The sequence below is a fragment of the Microcebus murinus genome, chromosome 15 (genome assembly GCF_040939455.1).
Source record: "Microcebus murinus isolate Inina chromosome 15, M.murinus_Inina_mat1.0, whole genome shotgun sequence".
In the NCBI taxonomy this organism is placed as follows: domain Eukaryota; kingdom Metazoa; phylum Chordata; class Mammalia; order Primates; family Cheirogaleidae; genus Microcebus; species Microcebus murinus.
In genome coordinates, this window is record NC_134118.1 from 13,362,541 (window position 1) to 13,385,347 (window position 22,807).

A 22,807-nucleotide genomic window follows, 5' to 3' on the forward strand; every position below is an offset into this window, starting at 1 on the left:
AGAAGAAACCAATGCTGCTGATACCTTGATCTTGAATTTCCAGCCTCCAAAACTATAAGAAGATAAATTCTTGCTGTTCAAGCTGCCCAGTGTGTGCTACTGTGCTATGGCAGCCCCAGCAGACTAATACCGACAAGGCTGGCTGTCATTTCAGCAGAACTGATACTCAGCCAGTATGGAAGCAAAGCCAGTGTCACTTCTGATTGGTGATATCAGCTATAAAATATTTCCAATATTTTTAACATCCATCCCCTTCCCCCACTTGTCAGTCTTACCCCAGAGGTGTGGCCCCTTGGGTGAGAGGATTGGTGGGAGCTACAGAAATCAGCAAGGACATGCTGCCTTCTGCTCCCCTCATCTTGCCTTCCCTGGCCGTCGGCGACTCAGTGTTCCCCGTCCACTGGGCACTTCCCCTCCCCTCCTCGGAGCCAGAGTGCCATGATGGCCAAGCACAGGGAAGGGGTGAAGGGGGCTCCTCTGAGCACAGCCATCCCTGGGATCCTGTCTGCCTCAGAGAGTGTGTGCTTCTGAGGACTATGACAGAGTTGCTATGACAATAAGCACGATTGTGTTTGCTCAGCACCGTTTACAGTCTTTCAAGCGGACTCGGTGGCACACACTGAATACATGAGAAGCCTAGAGAAATCTGAACGGGGAATGAAGTTTTGCCTGGACTGATGGCCCGTCCCCTTGGCTCTGCCATCGAGGTAGCCTTTGCGCCAGCATGACCCCCCAGAATGTCTGCACCCTAGACTTAGGCGCCACTGGTACCTGATGTTCACTCTCTTTTTTCAGTGTTACTGGCCACGAAATTGGCAGGAGCTTTTGTCCACAGTGCCCTGACCCCTTCACACTCTCTTGGGTAGCAGGAGGAAAGAGTGGAGGTGAGCTGCCTGGGCACCAGCACTAGGTTGAGTAGGCCACCCACTTGGAGGGGTTGTTCAGCCTATCATTGGCCTTCGTTCTCTCTCAAGCCACCAAGGCACGTCAGCACAGCTAGCGTCTGCAAGCACGGTGACAACTAATGAGCATGCATTCCCTATGCAAAAGATAATCAAAAGAAGAGTTCTGATCTAAGAAAAACCAACCAAATCCTCTCTAATGGGAGGTCCCCACAGTGGCACTGGCTCCAGTAGGACAGGGAGCTCCCAGCTGGTTGTGGCGTAGCTCTGTACTAGCCTTGCCTAAGGTAAGCCAAGGGTGAGGCAGGCTGAAAAGAATGTCTGAGCATTCCTTGCCCAAAACAGGGAAAATGCGCCACTCTGAAGCCTGCGCTGACCCTTCCCTCCAAGGCTGCGCCAGCTACCGCCCCCTGGACGGCCTGTGCTGCTTTCTCAAATAAGCATGTGTGCAAAGCTGCCCACGGCAAAGCCAAACAAACACCTGGCAGATAAGGCTCCAAGGCTCTACCAAGCAAAGTAGGTTCAATCTCAGAGATCAGTTTGGGTCTACCCCTTGCCCAGATTAATGGGAACAGCAGTCACTTTAGGAATTACACAGCACAAAGATGCCTGACACAAAGAGGCCAATATAGCATGCACAAGATGGCCACACCCCTAAAACTCTCCCAGAAATCAGTTTCTGGATTCTACAGAAATGTTTTCCATCTGCAGTACAGTTGCCAAAGCAAACCACATTTGTTCTAAAAGGAGATAAGGGCTTGTTCATACCAGTCTAATGCAGGTTTTTATCTGCCATTAGAAGGCTGCCACTTCAGTGGAGACTGTCCTGTTCCCTAATCGGGCTAAGTGGCATTAAACCACTTCTAATTACCCACTAACAAGCTAGGTGTCCCGGGGAAACTGGAGAAAAACAAAGCGTGGGCCCTGTTCCTAAGCATCTTGCCTTCTGGATGGGGAGAAAGAATGTGCATATTTGGAAATGACTCGAGATGGCAGTGCAGTCACACTGGATGGAGTGCCAGGCTTGTGACGCAGGCCTGGGAGCGCTATAAGGAGCCAGAAGTTTCCGCCAGTCCCCCCACACATCCAAACAACTGAACAAAACTAGCCCGCAGAGGCTTCAGAGGCCAGGGAGCCAAGCTGCTTAGACACATCTGGTAGCCCAGTGAATACAGCTGTCTCTGGCAGGACAGGAGCACAGCACGGAGGTGATAAGAGCAAGTCTCAGAGCCACTGTGCTTGGGTTCCATTCCTGGCCCGGCTACCGGGGGCCCCACAGGGTCTCTGTGCCTCCACAGCCCCATGTGTGGAAGGGAGACCCATGAACAGCACTCACATCATGGTGCTGTGCAGACGACGTCAGCTCGGTGCCTGGCACGTAGGGAGCGCTCAGCAAATACTGGCTGTGATGATCCCGGGCCTGAATGTAAAGGGGTTGCCCTCAGTTTACAGCAGGAATCAGGATGTCCGGGCTGAGTGAAAGGACAGATTACGCAGCACAGCATAATTTACATGTTTGACTGGATTTTCTCGGGTGGTTGGGGGGAGGCCTCCGCTCCCGTGGATGTGGCGTTGGTCAGAAGAGACTGTGACTCGAGGGAAAGGCCACTGGAAGCCCAACAAACGCAGAGACCGGTGCAGAGGGAGGCCTGCTTTTCCTGTCAGGAATCAGCAGCTCCCGTGTCCGAGCGGGGCATGGAATCAGGTGCTGAAGAGAAGGCGCGTCAGCTGTGAAGTCCCAGAACAGCCAGCGGCAGGACATGAGCCCGGTCGCTGCTGGTGGGATCCACTTCCCTCCTGGCACTGTTGCCCGTCGTAGTGAGAACACTTCAGATATTCCTCACAGAAGAGGCCCAAACACCCAATTTTCTTGTATCCTCTTAAAGCCAGTCTCCTCTCCACTTCCACCCTTTCCAGAACTTCAGCACACTGGTCTCCTCAGAAAATAGTTCTAGAACATTCCAGACTACGGAAAACACGACCTTTCCTTGCCATCCAGCCTATCTGCCCTTCCATCCCCTGAGCACCCTCCAATCCTGACATCCCCTTTGAGGGAGGGTGTTATCTTTATGGAAATGAATGAGGAGTCACTGAGTCACCCCACCTCGTCCACCCACCTTGTCTGGACCACTCACACTCAGAACACAAACCAAAGTTCTCAGTAAGTAGATGCCCCTGGGCACCAGCTAGCCCTGGGGGTAGCTGCAGATTCCGGAAGCCTTCCCACCCTTCATCTTTCCTCAAGATGAGGCATCTGTCCACGTCCTGGATCAGAGGGGTTATCTGGGTTAACTTCCACAGGGCATCATTGACAGCAGACCTTCTATGGGTCTGGATTCACTTCTTTGCTGTCCACTTCCTCATCAGAGGAACATCTGCCCTGGCTGTGGAAATGGTTGCCTGAGAGCACCAACACAAAGCACGTAGTGTTTGGCATATGATGGCCACCTGCCTAACTGACTATCAGCAATGTTATCTATATGGTTATGAAGATCAGCATCTAGTTTTCTGTTCAACCATTCAACAGACATGGACTATGTTTTTCTAGCGTCGCCCTCGTGTCTGGCACAAGCGGTGACAGACCTGGTCCCAACCCACGTGGGATTTCCGGTCTAGTTGAGGGGACAGCCAGTCAGCAAGTCAATAAAGAGAGAGGAACATCACTTTGGGTCATGGAAGGGCTACGAAGGAAACAAATGGAGTTTGTGACAGAGAATAACAAGAGGGAACTTACTTTAGACAGAGTGGTCAGGGAAGGCCTCTCTGAGGTGACAGTTGAGGTAAAACTGAAAGGATGAGAGGAAGCCAGCCACACAGCGAGCTTGGCTTGACAGGTCCAAGAAACGGAAGGAAGTCAGTGTGGCTGGTGTGCTGTCAAGAAAGGGATGGCGTCCCTGCGTGAGGGGGGAGGGGGGGCAGGGGATAGCTCCGTAGGCCTTGGTAGAAGGTTTAAATTTTATTCTAAGGGTAATGAGAAGTCTCCGAAAGGTTTTAGTCAGGAGAAAGTCCCTCATATAGCTATATCACACTTTAATTATTCACAGTAAAAATGTATACTTATCCCTTTTGAGCACCCCTATGTGCCAGGCTCTGGGCTGAAGACTGCACATGCATCATGCAGGCAGGACTTGGTGGCCCTGGGCACTGGGGTGATGGAGATGGGGTCAGAAGGAAGTGGACAGATTTGAGAAGCACACAGAAGATAGGAGGGTGATCAGGCTTTGCTGACAGAGTGAATGGGACCCAGGGCAGACCCTGGCTCAGACACTGCCACTGGCTTCTCAAACTATCCCACCATCCTCATCCTCAGCCTCATCATCACCTCCCAGTCAGAATTACCATGTAGCCAAGAGGAAATCAATTACGCAGCTTCTTTATAAAGCAACCCACTCTAAACACTGCATAGTGAGCAGCACATGCTAGGTTACTCTGTACTCTAGAGCTATGGTCCCCAACCCCAGGCCCGAGGACCAGTACCGGTCCATGGCCTGTTAGGAACTGGGCTGCACAGCAGGAGGTGAGCTGTGGGGGAGAAAGTGAAGCTTCATCTGTATTTACAGCCGCTCCCCGTTGCTCACATCACCGCATAAGCTCCGCCTCCTGTCAGATCAGCGGGGGCATTAGATTCTCATGGGAGCCCAAACCCTACTATAAACTGCGTATGTGAGGGATCTATGAGAATCTATGCCTGACGATCTGGAGTGGAGCTGAGGAGCAGCTGCAGATACAGATTATCCTTAGCAGAGAGATCTGACCACACAGTAAATGTAATGCACTTAAATCATCCCCAAACCATAATCCCTCACCTCTATGGGCATCCATAGAAAAATTGTCTTCCATGAAATTGGTCGTCCAAGGTGCCAAAAAAGATTGGGGACCACTGCACTGGAGCACTCGAATATCCCATGCTTGGATACTTCTTTTTTTACCTACTTCCAATGGCTGGATCTAGAAGCATTTTCCAAAAGAAACTGGCAATTGATAAATGGTCTAATCTGTTTAAGTTGCCTCCAAGGACAAAACCAGAGAATTATTCACCTAAAGCCCAGCCATCTGCGTGCTGCTTACCAGGACAGCGGTGCCGCTGGCACAGACAGCGTCACGGGGCACAAAGGGATCTTACTGCGTCACGCCGCCTGTCAGGCCAAGACCCAGAACAATGTCAGGCTCAAAACAGCAACAAAACCCTGAGCCCAGGGACAGCTTCTCAGAAGTGCAGCAGGAAAAGAATTGCCGGAACATTAGTTCTTTCAACCCCAGCATGAGTAATAATATCAGTTGCCGCATCATGGTGGAAACAATAATGCGTGTCTGGATTCAGAACCTGCTGGGAAAAGATTAAGCTGAACGGGTCTAACCCACCCCTTAGTGGTTCTAACCCACCCCTTAGTGTAGAGCACACACTCTCTTGTTTGAATAAGAATGTATTCTGGAAAACACTAGCCACATTCATCAACATGCAGATGAATTTCACAACAATATGCAGCAGTCGTAGTGAGAAAACAAAAACAAAGTGACAGGAGAAAGGGACTTTCTAAAGGTGAATGCCTTGGGTCTCTTATCGTCCTCTATGTGGGAAGAACATGTTAACTTGTAGGTAAAAAGAGAAAAAGGTATCAGGCTTACCTGACCTGGCCTCAGCCCCAGACTTGGACTTGGCTTGTCATTTTTGGAAGCCAGCCATTCATCCACTCAGTAAAATCTTACACCAATGCCACTGCAGGTGACAGGTAAGACTATAAATCATAACAAGATGGAGAAAGGACAAAAAAATAAAAATAAAAAAACTGAAGGCCAGAACTAGAGGAAACAGAGCCATCTCTTGGGTGGGTAATTGTCCTACTCTCATTAATTACTCTCCTGGGATGCAAAAATCCAACCTAGACATCTGGTCTGATTGACACATGGCTGATCAAACTGTGTCCTTTGGTAGAACATGTAGCCATCATCCCCCTGCATGGGAGAAGTTTTGTTTTCTTACCCCAGCCTTCAAATTGCTCATCTTTACTTTAACCGAATGAATCCAGTCACGCAGCCTGGGAAAATAACAAATGGGGAGGTCTAAAAACTGTGCATCGAAGCTTACTCTGAATGTGAACCTGAGTCAGCACCTTAAGGAATCTCTTGAAGCCAGAGTATTGGTTTCATCTGTCACCTCCGCTCCTTATTTCTTATTCATACGCTTAGCTTAGAAACATGAGATGTGAAAGCTGACAGGCATCTTAGAAATCAAACCTAGGACTCCTGTTTTAAAGAGAAAGAAGGTCCCGGCAAGGATGAACAATTGTAGGCGCACACCTGGCCAACGGCAGAGCTGGAAGGAAAGCTAAGGTCTCCCTGGCCTGGCGAGGGCCTTCCTGCCACACTGGGAAATGTTTCTCAGCCCTTTTCATTAAGACTATCAATAATGCAAAGCCCTAGAAGGAAGTCAAACAGGTGCCGGAGCCGACAGACATTTAACATGCATCCTGCCAATTGCCCATTCACCGTTTCCTGGTCAGACTGTGTAGTTTGGGAGCCCCAGCACGTGGTTCCTGGCTTTGTGTTTTTCCTGAAGTTCCCATCCAGCAGAAGTCTTGGCATGGAGGGAAAGAAACAGATGGTCTCCCTGCTCAAGCCCGGGTTGCCATATTGTACTTCTACTGCATTTCCTGTTGACGAAAGAACTTGGAAAGGAAGATCCATGCCAATTTGAGAGACGAACATCTTTCCAAAAGGATATGGGTGCAAGGATTATTAAAAACTATGATTGAGACCCGAAGGTCAAGATCCCAAAAAGAGAACAGACTATTTTAGAAATTCCTACTCTTCCTTGGGGGAGGGAAGGATGCCAGAGGTCCCTAAAGGCCAGAGCTCTCTTCCACAGGGAGAAAGTGAAAGCAAATGGCACTGATCTGCCTACAGTGTGTGTTCTCAAGGGGGCCACCTCTCACTCTCCACAGACACCACCATCTTCTCTCCACTCCGCCCACAGCTAAACCAGAGCCAGCTTTTCAAAACGGGGCACCAGATCTTGTCATCTCCCTGCTATCAACCCTGTATGGCTTTGAATACAGTTGACACAGAACTCCAGGTAGCTCCTGTGGCTTTTGGGGCCCTCAACGACCTCTCTTGCTCATTCCCTTCCAGCCCACGGGCTGCCTCGCCGTCGCAGAACCTGCAAACACGATCCCATCCCTTTTGTGCTTACTTTTGCTCCCACCTGAAGCCCACTGGCCCCAAAGGTTCATGTCTCCCTCTCTTGCTTCCTGCAAATCTCTACTTAAATGTCCCATCTTCAGAGCGCCCTTCTCTGCCCACCCTGGGAAAGCTGACACTTCCCTCCCCCTGACCCTGCCACTCCCTACATACACCCTTCCCCCGGACTGGCTGTTGGTCAATGCATTTATCACCCACTCAGGGGATGCAGTTGTGTCTTTCCTGCTTTTCTTCACCTCTCTAGAAGGTGTGTGAGCTCCAAGCAGGCAGGACATGGTCTGTTTACAGCCCTGTCTCCCTCCAGTGACTGGGGCAGTGGCTGGCACAGTAAAGGCACTCAGTCCATCCTTGCTGGATCACGTGGAACCAAATCCATGCCTTTTAGCTAGGTCTGGATGGAGAAAACACAATTCCCACTGGAAAACCCAAGCCTAGTTGGGCCCTCTGATTTCTTTGCACACACAGGTTTATTTCTGAATATATGTCCTCCTGTGTGTCCATGCATGCAACCCCATTTCTACAGGGTGACAATCGCACCTCAGGGTACACGACACGGAGGCCTGGCAGGGGTGCGAGAACAAGGGAACAGCAGTCACGTCCCAGAGGGAGAGGGCTTCCTACTCTCAGATCCCAAGCTCGGCCCAGATTCTCAGGCACCTTTCGGAAAAAGCCCATCCCATTTGCTTGCTAGATACAAGCAACTTGAGAGTGGAATGCTAAGGCAGTTAAGAGTGGAAGAGCACAATGGAAAGATACAATCTGTCACAAACCAAGATGGACCCCAGAGCCCTCCTGAAAACATCTGAACTCCCTGAGAACAAAGGCATGTGCTGTCCTTTTTCCAACGCAATGCTTCCAATTTGCATTTGATGGAAACCCACTCTAGAGCTGCTGTCTTTCCTTCTAAGTCTCTAGAATAAGCTTTGCCTGGTATTTATCTTAAATTAATGGGACTTCTAGTTATACAGCAGGCAGATGCCTCTACTTCAACAAAGGACTGATTTTTCTGAGTCTTGGACAGGAAGTAGGCACAGGCACCCTCCTCCTTCACGTGGGAGTGTGATGTGGCATGAAAGCAAGTCTGCAATGTGTTTCGAAGGAGTTTTAAAAAATTCCAAGCCCAGTAATTGTACTTAGAGGCATCCACTCTAAACAGGATGTCATAAATCACACAAAAAGTTGTATGCACAGATATTCATCTAAGCACTATTTTAATAGAAAAAAAAGAGGAATCAACCAAAAAGTCTACAAATAAGAAAGTAATACATATAAAATTCTTCGCCCAGTGCCTAGCACACAGTGAGTATTCCAGAAGGGATGGATACAACATTTTTATTTTGAACAACTGAAGAAAGTATGGTACATCTATGATGGATAATTTTTTTAAGCATTTTTTCCCTACTGGTGCTATTACATGCATATAAAAATCTCAGTAAAAGAAAAACTTTAAAAATTATCCTTTTAGCAGGAGGTCGTATGTCTACCTATATTTGCAGGAAAAACCCCATCAATCTTTCTCCACTACCCAACCTCTGTATTTGACAATTGCACAAAAGGCATATGCCACCCACCAGATGTTCTCTCCACCCCCTCCGCTGCCATCTTTATTAGCTTTCTCTCTGAGAGGCAGGTGAAAAAACAAAAATCATTCTGTAATTGAATCAGCGTTTTTTAGCATCTATTATGTTCTGAGGCCGGGCTGGGATGCACATCACAGGAAGACTGCTCAGACTACTGGGGGGGGGAAGCTCATCCTGTCTGAGGACTCTCTCTCGTGAGGGTCCAGAGGCTTTGCTGGGCAAGCCTCTCCCCGGGGCTGTTGATGAGACAGACACAGCCACCTGTGACGGATAAAGCAATGGCTGGGCTATTCCCCTGGATGCACCAATGGGCCCAAATCTGAAATCATGAGCTGGAATTCCTTTGTGGGGAAATATATCCAGGGGCAGGAGGAAAATAAGTCAATGAGCTTTCAGAAAGCAAAGGATTGCTTGGGTCTCCTCCCCTTTTCACCTTTATACACACAGAGGCACAAACACACATGCACAAACACACACAATACACTAACACAGACACACGAATACACAAACACAGATGCTCTTCCTTCCCCTAATCATGCTCTTTTCTAATTAAGGCTGTCATTCAATCCTTAGGTTCTGGTGACAAAAAAAAAGAGCCAAGAAGCTCAACTGTAGAATTGTATAATTTGTGACATTTTGACAACCCCAATGGAGCCAGAAGCCCACGGAAAACATCCTGCCCAGCTCAGGAGGGAAAACCTGGCTGTGTAGCTGCAGAGAACAGTGGGGCTGAAAGGGGCTTGAGAGCCCATCCACCTGAACTGAGTGCCCCCAAGATGCTACGGAGAGTCTCCGTTCCCTCCCCAGCTCCAATCCCAGTCCCTCCCCAATAAACCCCTGCGCTATATTCCCATGTCCCCACTCACTCGTGATCTATTCTAAATAATGCCTTGACAGGACAGAAGCAGACACTTCCCCAAAAGCGGAGATGCCTACAGGTCTACACTCCAGCCTTACACAAGCATGTCAGTAGCTGTTTCGGGTGGATGAGAGGAAGAAAAGAAATAAAGAAAAAAGAAATTAAGTGCCTTTTGATTCAGATCATTTCCATCTCTGTAGGAAGCCTGTGTTCACCCAGATACCAGTGGGCTGGTTCCTTTGTTTAAACAAAAGCTTTCCTGAAAGCTGCAGGGAACCAGAGGGCAGTAATTCTTAGCGAGAATTTTCTCTTAGTGAACTGGGAGGTGCCCTGGTGGGAATGCCTTGGCCTGGTTTGACAAGTCTGGAAAATGGGGAAGCAGGGTAGGCTTTGTGCGATGGTGTGTGACTAGTGAGTCCACCCGAGGAACTATTTTAAATCCAGCATGCTTTAATTGGCTAGTTCTCTAATTTGTTTTCAATACACATCCTCCAGGTAGAAGAGCACGCCTGGGAATAAACGTGGTACTCACAAAGTGCTGAGTGCCTGAGGGTGCCAGAGACACCCCCTTGCAGCTGGTTTACTGAACAAGTTTTTGAGAACAAACCAAGCGAATGCCTTTGAAAGCCTGTTTCACTTCCAAAAGAGGATAATGGAATGAAACCCCAGACAGCTTTATATTTGAGAATAAATAGAGACTTACAATGGTTTAACTTAATGAGATTTCAACTTAAGGTGGGTTTATTGGGATGTTAACCCCATCTCAAGTTGAGGAGCATCTGCATAAACTGCCTAACATCGTACCTGGCACACAGAAGGCAACAGAGAAAACCAGAACACCCCGCTCCAGCATTCTGTTGAGACCAGATTCCCAACAGCTGAAACTCATACACAATTACAGTGACACGGACACTCCTGGGAAATATAGTTGGTCTGTTCATTGAGCACTCGTATGCGCAAAGCGTATGGCAAGCCACTCTCCGTAAGTGTCACATGTCGTCCTGAGAATGTGGCCAGGCCCACTTTACCAGACAGAGGAGCAGAAGGATGCTGAGGGTGCCCAGTCATTGAGCCAAGGTCACTCAGCAAGTACGGAGCAGAGCTGGGGCTGGGCCCTCTGATCCAGGATGCATGCTCTTCCCATAAAATTACACTGCTGCTCTTGAAGGAGCTTCTTAAAGTATCTCCGAGATGGGTCTTCCTTAGAGGTTCTTTTTGACCTACCTCCCACCCAAAGCAGGAACATCCCCAGTAGGTGATCGTTCAGCCTTTCCTTAAATAATTGTAGTGACAATAGGCTCAGAGAGTCACCACTCCATCCCATTGCTGAGCTGAGATCCAGTGGCCAAAAGTTCTGCCCGTACACCGGGTGGAAGGCTGTCCCCATACACCTTTGATCCACTGGTTCTAGGTGTGCTCCCTTCTGTAACAGACTTGGCAAGTGTAAGGAAGACGCTGATGCTGACGGTGGTGACATGAGTGCTCATCCCAAATCCCCTTTACACAGAGAAGCCATATGTCAAGGGGCGTCCTTTCAAACCTAACACCCCACCATGTACACACTGGCTCTATGTGGATGTGGACAAGAGAGAGACTTAAAATACTTATGTCATCCTAATGATGGAATATTATGAAAACTATTAAAATCAGGTGTCAAAGAATACTCCCTACCATGCGGAATACTTACATACTGTTAATGAGAAAACTGGAAAAGCAATATAACCATTTAAAAAAAATTATATTCATATAAAAATGCATAGAAAGAAATGCAAAAGAAAATTAAGTGGTTTTTATTGATAGAATGGTTTTAAAATGTCTTCCTTTTATATGTTTGCATCACTTTGGAATTTTACGATGGTTTAAAAAAAAATTTTATTTTGCAATTATCCATCTAATCTAGAGAACTGCCTCACCTGTGAAAATACAACCATATAGTTATAACAGTAACTGTAACTGCTCTAAAATTCATATTGTACTTAGCATATGTCAAGCAGCATTCTTAAGGCTTTATGCATATTAACACATTTAATTCTTACCACAATCCCTTGAGTTAGGTACTATCAGTCAACATTTTACAAATGAGAAAACTGAGGTCAGAAAGATCAAGTCACTTATCCAAGGCCCCAGAACTAGTAAAGGTAGAGCCAGGACTTAAATCCAAGCATTCTGGCCCCTGGGATCATTCTCTTAGCCACTATCCTAGGGCTGATGTTCCTCAGGCCAGAACTGAAGCAGACAGGATTCAGAAGAGCAGCAAATGACGCACAAAGTTCATATAAAGACTGTGAGCTTGTTAAAGTCCGTTGTAGGTTGCTCATACAGATAAACCAGAATTGGCAGTCCTCGTTCCATTGGGAAAGCTTCAAGATCTCTGCCACATGCCTCTTCTAACAAGAGACTCGCGGCCTAACTTCTGGCACTCTGGTCCTTTTCAAATCTCACCAGAAAGCCAACTAGAAATAGTCTCCATGTGGCTCTGATAGAAATTGAAATTAAGATGACAGCCACATTCACCAGTTCTTCCCAGGAGAAGGAAAAGAGTCTGGGCCGTTCTGCTCATACAGCAGCAGGCTCAGGCCAGGGACCCAGGCTTGGGTTCTGCCCCCTGTTAAGTGGCCCCACCCCAAAGTCTGCAAGACAAGGATGCAACGTCACAAAGCTTTGACGGGAGCCAGCTGATCTGAAGATTCATTCTGCAGCTCTCTCCCTCCCCACCTGGCTTGGCCTGTGGCCTCCAAGGTGCGAGTTCTGGGCTGAAAAGGCCACATGCACCCCAAGACAGGCCACAGGCCCAGCCTGCCAGGAAGCCACAGAAACCGCCATCAGTGGGGCTTGGTGTCCCAAACCCAGTCCCGGATCATCCTACTCCAGCCCTACTGTGCCATCTGGGTCACAAGGTGACCGGAATCAGTAAAGTAGAAGCTTGACTGGGAGTAAGAAACAGACCTGCCCTGTCCGGGTAAAATGCCTGTGACCTCTCCTTCACCCTCCTGCAGCCCGCCAAGGACCCCAGGGCCACTGCCTGCCCAGTAAGAGCCTGGGGAGTTGCCTCTGCCCCCGGGAAGGTGAGCGACTGCCCCACTGGTGTTTGGCAGGCACCCAAGGTAGGGCAGGCACAGGGAGAGTCTGGGGCAGGCGGAAGGAACAATCTCCTGGGGACCCAGAGCAGAGGTCTGCTCGGTGGATAAGGCAATCCCTGAGCAAGGGACAACTGGTACCTTACAAGCAGAATGGGGACTAGGAACTAAGCTAGGACAGGGGACAGGGAGCCCGTTGACAAATGTCTCTAGTTCTCCCCAGCTTTGTCCTGCTCTGGGAATGGCTGGTAGTGCCCAGTGGGGAAAGAACGTGGCCCTGGTGCCAGAGGCTAGGGTTTGAGTCTCAGCCCTTTCTCTCACTGTCTGTGTCTTGGGGCAGGTTACTTAACTTCTCCGGGCCTCAGTTGTCTCCTCTGTAAAGCAGGAATATAATAATACTGTCTCATGGTTGCTGTGATGAGGAAAAGCACAGCAAATCGTTTTTTTATAAACCATAAGGAAGTTGGCAGTGGCCCCGGAGTGCCTGACAGGAACTCCCAGCACAAAACTGAAGAGACAGAGGATCACAGTACACTGAGTTTTTTCAGTTTGATGGAGTCATCTTGAAATCACGTTCGTCAAGGTCATACGGAGTCTTCCCAAAACCGAAGGCCGTGAATATTTTGTACACCTCAGCCTTTTGAGGACAGGATGCCCATGCAGAAGGCTTGACCTTCAGACAATCCAATAACTGCAAAAATCCAAATTGACAAAAATCTAGTTGGCTTAAGTGGGACAGTAAATGTGAGAGAATTGTGAAGAGTTCACAATGATAAAAAAGGACTGTTTGTAGTGAACTTTTCTGATGTCTTTTGGAATTCAATTTCTGTAAGTTTCAGATGCCTGCATCTCACAAATATAACCATCCCGCGTGGTAATGCAGGAAGATTTATCTATCCCACTGACTGCTCTGCCTGGAGCTTCCTTGGACTTGCGCAGAGAGAATTCCTGGCTCCCCTGACAGGCACCTCTGCAGCCTCTAAGGGATCGTTAACAGGTCCCAGGACACCAGACTGAGCCTCATGACGTCGAGGCCACCATGATCGGCAAGGAATTACTAAACTTTGAGGTCAACTCTGCCAAAAGAGAAAAAATGACAACTCCCGGTGGAAAGGTATTGATTCCTTCCTTTTCAGACACCTTCTAGCCTGGCAGAGGACAAGGGCCTGACAGCGCCCCAAACTGCACAGCACAAGCCGCGTTCAAAGACTCCCGAGACTGAGCATCCGGGCACCACAGAGACAGGAAAGCCCAGATGGAAACACGCTGCCTTTTCTACCAGCCATGTTTGAATTCTGAACTTTTTTTCTTCTTAGTGTTAGAAAAGGAAAGCCCACCCACTTGCGGTCTCTCTGCAGTGTCTTTAGAAGGCTGGGTCCTTTCTGTGTCACTCAAGCCCACGCTGAACTTCCCCTGGTTTTGACAAGATGTGAGCCTTCCTCAGCCCAGAGTGACACTGCTCACCATGCAGTGTGAAAACCGGGGGGCTGGGGAGGAAGTGGGGAGGGTGTGCAAGCAGGAGGGGCGGAGGAGGGGCGGAGGTGCCACCCAGGGCCCTCACAGCCAGCAGTGGAAATGCAAACTCGACACTTCCATTTTCCCATCTCCTTCTGATCTGGCCACCCAGTGTGACTACGCTGGCTTTTCATTTCCACTACCTTCCGCACCCAGCACATTAAAGACGGCTTCGAGAACATTAACGACAACAACAACAAAAAAGGCTCAAGGTTTTAAATCATAAAGCCCTGGGAAAATTCAACAGTGTCTGTCTCCAACTCCTCAACTTTAGGTACCAAAAGCCTTTGCAGAGGGAGTCGCCAGCCCCCTCCGGGAAGCGCACTTTGTCGCTGCCCTCGCTCAACGCCACAGCCTGGCTGGCAGCTGAAAGAGCTCCCTGTGGTCCTCCCTCAGGGGCAAAGGACTTTGTGATCATTCAGTAATTCTAATAAGGTCCACCAAGTATGGTAAGATGTATAGCTTCCTGCCTGCCTTTCCTCTGACCGAGTTAAAAAGTACCGTGCTGGACATACGTCTTGCTGACCACATGGAAAGTGGGAACAAATATCTTCATGGCTACCCAAGTCCCTGAACGTGTAGCTAGCTTGCCAGAGACTCAGACAAGACCCTAAGGATGTGAGCCCAGGTCATGTGTCTACGAAGACATTTCCCAGGTGGCTCCCAAATGACACAAGGAGGAACGACCCCAGCAGAAATCAAAGTGCGGGTGGGGGGGCCATCAGTTCCATGAAAGCATGAAAACTGGGCGTGTCCCCCTGTGGGCCAAGAGGCCCTGGCTGGCCACAGCACACCTTCCAGTCACCCACCCCACCCGTGCAGGGAAACAACACGCCGGGCCGCAGGGAGGAGCCAGGCCCCTTTGTGGCAGGCGCTGGCTCTGTTGACGGGCTGTGTGGCCCCAACACGAAATAGTGGCTGCACTTAGGAATTGTATGAATATACTACCCGCAGGCCATCAACCGGGACGTTGTGCCAGCTTGCTGCTGTTTCAAGAACTGCCAAGTACCTATTTAATGCAAAGACCACAGGAGGGTTTCAGAGACTCTGAGGGGGTGGGTTCCATGGTCCTCGCAGGCAGAAAGGTTTAGGTTTCCTGTTGCCCAAGAACTAGGAGTCCATCCGGAGCTGCTGACATAATAAAGCTTGGCCAGAACCGTAGTCAGGTGGCGGCCTGGGCTTCTGGGCATGGGCCAGACGCTGGGGCTCTGAGAAACAGCTCTTTGCCCAGGGCTGTCTGGAAGAACCAGACCAGGGCACAAAACAATAGCATGTCAGGAAATTGACTGAGTGGGTTGGCAAAGGGCATCTTTCTTAAAAGAATGGAAGAAGAAATAGAGTGCATCATATGTAATAAGTAAGGTATTGTTTTGTAAAACTTTTCAGTTTGAGATATCTGTATGTGTGGATATTATAGACATATATAATAGATGTATGATCATACAAATATTACACAGATATACTGTTATATATTGGGGTGGCAGATTATATTCTTCAAAAGTGATCATACTACTTCTTGTCTCATATATTCTTCTAGAACCTTGCCACTTCCTGATAAAGAGGTGGAATCTATGCCTCTCCTCTTGAATTTGGGTGGGGCTTTTGTGACTGGCTTAATGACAAAATATGCAGTGACAATGGCGCTTTGTGACTTCGAGGGTTGGTTATAAAAGGTGATTTACAGCTTCCCAGCAGTTTGCACTTTCTCTAGGGATGCTTGCTTTTGAAATCCAGCTACCATGCGGTGAGGAAGCCCAAGCCACATACTGCATGGGATACTGGCCATCAAGAATAAACACAAGGAAGGGACTGGCCACACTGTTGTACACATTCCTGCTGCTCCCATTACAGGACTCTCCTAGACACGGGCAGATTGTGTATGATGGGGAAGACCCAGTAATGAAAGGAAATTAAAGAAGCTCTTGGAGCCCACCTACTGCAGGATTAGTGGGGCAGCAGCCCTCAGTACGACCCCCAGCCAGTGGTGTGAGTCTTAGGAGTGCCTGCTCCGTCTCCTCCTCTTTCTGGGCTCAATTCCAAACTCCACCACCCCCACCTCCTTCTGCTTCTCCAAACAGGACCCCTCACTCCCACCAGGAAACCCTCCCTGAGGACTCTCAATCTCAAACTTTTCAAGTAACCCTCACTTCAGCCTTTCTATCATCCAGTCATTGTGCTAATAATACCTTGTATGTGCTTCACTTCATTTAATATTCACAGCTCTATTTATACTTCAGGAAACTGAGGCATAAAGAAAGAGGTAAAGACATCTGTCTGGGGTCAAACAGCTAGTAAGCTTGGGGTTGGGACTGAACCAGGGCAGTGTGCTTTTGCATTGCTCGTTTTGAATCACTGTGCTATATTCTGCAAAGACAAGTGAGTTGGAGAAGGGAAACCGAAATCCGTGGGCCCGAGGGCAGTGATGGTGGTGACAAAGACGGTAGCACCTGCTCTGCCACAGTTTGTGCTGGGTGCTATATTGTCATGGGTTCTAAACCATGGTTTTTTCATCACTATAAACAAGTAAGGATTATCATTACTGCCCATTTTGCAGATGAGAAAACTGAGGCTCAGACACAATGAGCAATTATTCCAAGGTCACGTAGAGTCCAGAACTCAACCCCAGACCTCCGATTTTTCCACTCTGCCACTCATATTCTCTCATCACCCCCAAAGGAGTATGAGGGTCCTACCCTGTCTTGAGTAGCTCCGCTTTCACATAGGCATGTTCAACTTTCATTTTCTCTGTGCTCTTTCTTTAAAGTCACATGTCCCAGCCCCCTCTCCTGCCTTCCTCCAGGCTGCCATGCCTTGAAATCACAAGGGGGTGGGTCAGAAGCATTCCTATACACCAACAACAGTCAAGCTGAGAACCAAATCGAAGACTCAATACCCTTCACAATAGCAATAAAAAAAAAAAATGCCTAGAAACATATAACTAAGGAGTTGAAAGGCCTCTACAGGGAGAACTACAAAACACTGAGGAAGGAAATACCAGAGGATGTAAACAGGTGGAAAACCATACCATGCTCTAGGGTCAGTAGAATCAATGTTAAAATGTCTATACTACCCAAAGTGATCTATGGATGCAATACAATCCCTATTAAAATACCAACATCATTTTTCATAGATCTAGAAAAAATAATTCTATGCTTTATATGGAACCAGAGAAGACCTCACATGGCAAAAGCAATCTTAAGCAAAAAGAACAAATTGGGAGGTATTAATTTACTTCAGGATATACTACAAGGCTAAAGCAACTGAAACAGCATGGTACTGGCACAAGACCATAGACCAATGGAACAGAACTGTGAACCCAGATATAAAACCATCCTCATACAGCCATCTAATCTTTGACAAAGCAGACAAACATATACACTGGGGAAAAGAATCTTTATTCAACAAATGATGCTGGGAAAATGGGATAGCCACATGTAAAAGACAGAAACAGGATCTACACCTCCCACCTCTCAAAAAAATCAACTCACGGTGGATAACAGACTTATGCCTAAGGCATGAAAGTAAAAGAATTCTAGAAGAAAATGTTGGAAAAACTCTTAAAGACATTGGCCTATGGAAAGAATTTGTAAAGAAGACCCCAAAGGTAATCACAGCAACAACAAAAATAAATAAATGGTACCTGATCAAATTAAAAAGCTTCTGCACAGCCAAGGAAACTATCACAAGAGCAAACAACCTACAGAATGGGAGAAAATATTCTCATGTTACACATCTGATATAGGGCTGATAACTAAAATCAACAAGAAAAAAATTAAACAACCCCATTAAAAAGTAGCAAAGGACATGAACAAAAATTTTTTCAAAAGACAGACTAATGGCCATGAAACATGAAAAAATGTTCAACATTTCTAATCATCAGGGAAATGCAAATCATTACCACAATGAGGTATCACTTCAGTGAGAATGGCTTTATCAAAAAGTCCCCAAACCATAAATGTTGAGATGGATGCGGAGAGCTAGGAACACTCATATACTGCTGGTGGGACTACAAACTAGTACAACCTCTATGGAAAGTAAAATGGAGATACCTAAAAGAGCTAAAAGTAGAACTACCATTTGATCCAGCAATCCCATTACGGGGCATCTACTCAAAGGAAAAAAAGATATTCTATAAAAAAGATATCTACACTAGAATGTTTATAGCAGCACAATTCACAATTGCAAGATGTGGAATCAACCCAAGTGCCCATCAATACATGAGTGGATTAATAAAATGTGGTACATGTATACCATGGAGTTCTTCTCAGCCACAAAAAAACAATGGTGATCTAGCACCTCTTGTATTATCCTGGATAGAGCTGGAGCCCATTCTACTAAGTGAAGTATCACAAGAATAGAAAAACAAGTACCACATGTACTCACCATCAAATTGGTATTAATTGATCAACACTTACGTGCACATATAATAGTAACATTCATCGGGTGTTGGGCGGGTGGGAGGGGGAAGGAGGAGATGGGTATATGCACATCTAATGGGTACAGTGCACACTGTCTGGGGCAAGGGTCCTTAAACTATGGCCTGAGGGCCACATGCGGCCCGCTGAGGACATTTATCCGGCCCGCCTGCCACCACTGCCTATCCTGCTTAGCTGCCGACTTGTCCGGGGCCCACAGTGCACATGTGTGGAATGTGCCCTTCACTCTCCATCAGCCCTCCAATGGTCTGAGGGACAGTGACCTGGCCCCCTGTTTAAAAGGTTTGAGGACCCCTGGTCTGGGGGATGGACACGCTTGACTTGGGTGGGGCAAAGGCAATATATGTAACCTAAACATTTGTACGCCTGTAATATACTGCAATTTAAAATAAAATAATAATAATAATAATTAAACAAGGGGCTGAGGAGTAGCCCTACCCCATCCCAACCCTCTGCTGAAAGGGGCCTTCTCTCTAGGTAATTCCCATTCTGGCCAATAGGGTCAAATGCCCTTTTAGCTACAGAACTTGGTGGCACTTTTCTAACTAAAACACTGCACCCACACTCTTCTCTGTATGGCCCTACTCTATGCAGCATTATGCAAATTGTGTTTTAAGAATAAAGCTTTTCATTATGATGGGAAATATCCCAAAGCAATGTATTACCAAGCACCTCAACACAAACCTGAATGACCACCTACATTTAGCTCCCAGATTGCCACCAAGTGGGAAAGATCACCAGCTAAGAACCTCTAATTCCTTTCCCCAAAGTGCCTCATTCTTTCACCTGCCTTCAAAACCCAAAGCTTGGCAGAAACAGCTGATGGTTCAGAGCCTGTGCTTCCAATGGCCTATTTCATGAAGAAAGCAACTCTCTCCACTCCCAATATGCAAAGTCCCCCAGACAAAGGCCACCTCCCCCAGCAGCATCCTCCCTCTGTTCTCGCAGAGTAGCTCAAGGCAGAGGGGCTCCTTGCTCCTCAACGACTCAGCCCCAGCCTGGCCCACCCTGCACACCAGGTGCCTTCGGCCTCGGCTCTGAGCAGGCAAACATCAAAATAATAAGATACAGGTGCAACAGCATGGGTAAGTCAAGAAACAGAAGACAGTCGTTGCCACACAACCAGCCACCAGATTTCTTCCTGGTAAAATGATATTCTATTGCCACGTCTACCAACGGTGACACTTCTGCTAAACTTCAAGGAAGGTAGAGTAAAAAAAGAAAGTAACCCATCCAGTCCCCTCTTCTTATCAAGACACCCTGCTACATGCTTTCCCCTGTGGTTCCAGCCTGCCACAAACCTGTGCACACCCCGCCACGCCAGCAGGGGGCAGCACGGAGGGCACTGCACCCCTCTCCTCACCCCTCGCTCTGTCTCCTGCAGGTCTTCCCCCCCCAACACGCGGCTGCGTCCCCCGCCACACCTGTGTCCACGTGGCAAGAGAAGGCAGAAAGCATCAACAGATAAAGCCCTAGCTTGCCCAACCCCACTTCCTGTCCTGTGTCTCTGGTTATAGCACGCTACCCACAGAGCGTCACTGGCTTGCATGCTCGAGTTACTTAGAAGCACCCAGCATTTCTCACGCAGCCCCAGTCTGCATGAGCATGTTGCCAAGCCACAGTCCTCTTGACTTAGGGTTTCTCAGCGGCAGCATGCACCGCGTTCTGTGTTGGGTCACTTTTTGTTGCCGGGGGCCGGGTCCTGTGCACTGTAGGATGTTTAGCAGCATCCCTGGCCTTACTCACTAGATGCTGGCAACTCCCCGACTGGGACAACTCAAAATGTCTCTAGGCATTGACAAATGTTCCCCAGAGGACACAATATCCCCCCGCTGAAGACCACTGGGTCGACCTAAAGGAGGGTTTTCCACAGGGCAAGCCTTGCAGGAGAATTCTCATGTGGGGTCTGCCCTTTTGTCCCCCACCACCCCACCTCTCTCTCTCTTCTCTCCTCCCTCCCTCCCGCTCTCTCTCTCTCGTGCATTTCCATCACCTTCACCCAGAATGCCTATGACTTCGTCTCTACCCCTGCCCCAAAGCCACAAGGGTCAGTCCAAGAACAGACTCCTCCGCTGAGGCTTTATGAATTCCTCCAGCCCACACAGATCACCTGCTCCAGTCCCTACGGGCACTTATTTGCAGACTATGGGCTCAACAAACATTTTTGGAGCCTTCTTGTGCGTCGTGCACCAGGCCCTGCACACCAAGAGGAAGCAAGCACAGTCCGGAGAAGCACCAACACCTGTGACAGCGTCAGGGCCACAGCTGGCGTTATGGCCTGGTCCAGGGCAAGTGCAGGGCACCACGGGAACACAGAAGTCAAGCACCCCATCCCTGGACTGGAAGAAGAAGACATCCAGAAAAGTGGATTTTCAAGGCAAATCTTTCTTAAAAGACTGGTAGGAATCAGCCAGGCAGATGGAACAGGGAGGGAATTCCTCAAAGACAGGGTAAACCGGTGCACAGTGGGCTCTCGGAACAGTAGGCCGGGCACCAGGGCAGAAGAACCAGAAGCAGCCTGGCAAAATGCGATTTGAAAGCCAGAGAGGCCTAGAGAATGTGCCACATGCTCAACGGGCATCCGACTCACTTCAACAGGCCACTAGTAGCCACAAGGTCACCACACAGGTTTGTGCCCACTGAAGGGCTTGTCTCAACCAAACACCCCCAGGGCAACCTCAAGAGCTGCTTTCTCTAGAATTTTCTCTTTCTGGGCACCTCCAAATACAAGCCATGCGGCCCTCAGACCACCCCACCCTTCATGTCCTCAGGAAGGGGCCTGTAACCTGGGGCTACAGCTGCAATCTCTGTTTACCTGCCTGGGAGCAGAGTGCTAATAAAGAAAAAACAAGCAACTGAACTCAAAGAGGAACAGAGAATCCAGGAAGAATGTGTCTTTGATCTGTAAAACAATGGTTGTGGTAGGGGTGCTACGAATCCCCTGCTTACATCACAAGACACTTACCGTGGGAAGCCTTTGCACACGCCAGAGTGTTTGCTCTTCCACCCCCACCCCTCCTTCTTCTCTGAGTTAATTTCCTATTCATTCTCTCCTCTCAAACACGACTTCCTTTACTAATGGTTACTTCAGACTCCCGGTATTGTTTCTCTCTTATTACAATTGTTATTAAATAATCAATTGTGTGTTTTCCTCTACTAGACTGCAAGCTCCAGAGGAACAAAGCTCACACCAGTCTTGAGCACCAACTCCCCAGGTGGGTCTGCCCCAGTACGACTAAGCAGAGTGTTAAATGGTTGAGATAATTCTATATTGGCTGGTAAACAGCTACTGCTCCAAGCCCACTGCGTGCTTCACCCAGGACCTAGACCCAGTCCAGACTGTGCAATAACTTTTTATAATAGGGATTCATTGCATTTCCTGTGGGACAAAGTCCAGGCCCTAAGTAACGGGCTAGCCTGGCACTCTGAACCCTTGCCTCTGTCTATAGCTAATAGACTTGGAAAAGTTGGGGTTCTTCTCCAACTAGCTTTCGTTTTAAAAACCTAATATTGGCTGGGCACGGTGGCTCATGTCTGTAATCCTAGCACTCTGGGAAGTCGAGGCAGGAGGATCACTTGGGCTCAGGAGTTCGAGACCAGCCTGAGCAAGAGTGAGACCCTGTCTCTACTAAAAACAGGAAAAAATTAGCCAGGTGTGGTGGCTTGCGCCTGTAGTCCCAGCTACTCGGGAGGCTGAGGCAGGAGGATCACCTGAGCCCAGAAGTCTGAGGTTGCTGTGAGCAAGGCTTATACCATCACACTCTAGCCCAGGCAACAGAGAGAGACTCTGTCTCAAAACAAAACAAAACAAAAAATCTAATATTATAAATACAGGAAGGCAAAGAGTGATAGTCACAATGGGGATTTTAGCATGCACTCATGTTTACACATGTAATTAGAAAATAACTTTCAGAAATTACTGTTTTTGCACATGCATAGACTACATCTGGAGGGATGTATAAGATATAGGTATTGGTTATTGCTCCAAGAAGGAGAGCTGAGTTATCAGAAAATGGTGAAAGAGGGAAATTAAATTTCATTGTTTACTGTTTTGTTCCTTTGAATTTTGAATCACATGTATCTATAACCTGTGCTAAAAATATACAAATAAACTTTTAAAAATTAAATTTTGACAGTATGTAAATAAGATTTGATTTTAAAGTGAAAGTAAACCATGAATATGTTCTTCTTTCAAAATCTAACACTACTGTAGAAAATCAAATAAGTTTTTCCCTTGTCG

At 47.9% G+C, this 22,807-nt stretch overlaps 1 protein-coding gene across 3 annotated transcripts in view; it reads right to left on the reverse strand.

The window, feature by feature from the left end:
• The window catches only part of GFOD1 (Gfo/Idh/MocA-like oxidoreductase domain containing 1), a 111,257-nt gene that overhangs the window by 37,881 nt on the left and 50,569 nt on the right, over nt 1-22,807 (reverse strand). The window contains exon 1 of one of the 3 annotated variants that reach the window (XM_076010481.1): nt 19,869-20,501. The exons of 1 other annotated variant lie outside the window; for it this stretch is intronic. The gene's annotated coding sequence lies outside the window, so the exon portion shown is untranslated. Of the gene's footprint in view, nt 1-3,636; nt 4,004-19,868; nt 20,502-22,807 lie in introns of those variants that run through there. One more of the 3 variants, XM_076010480.1, reaches the window with a different exon arrangement.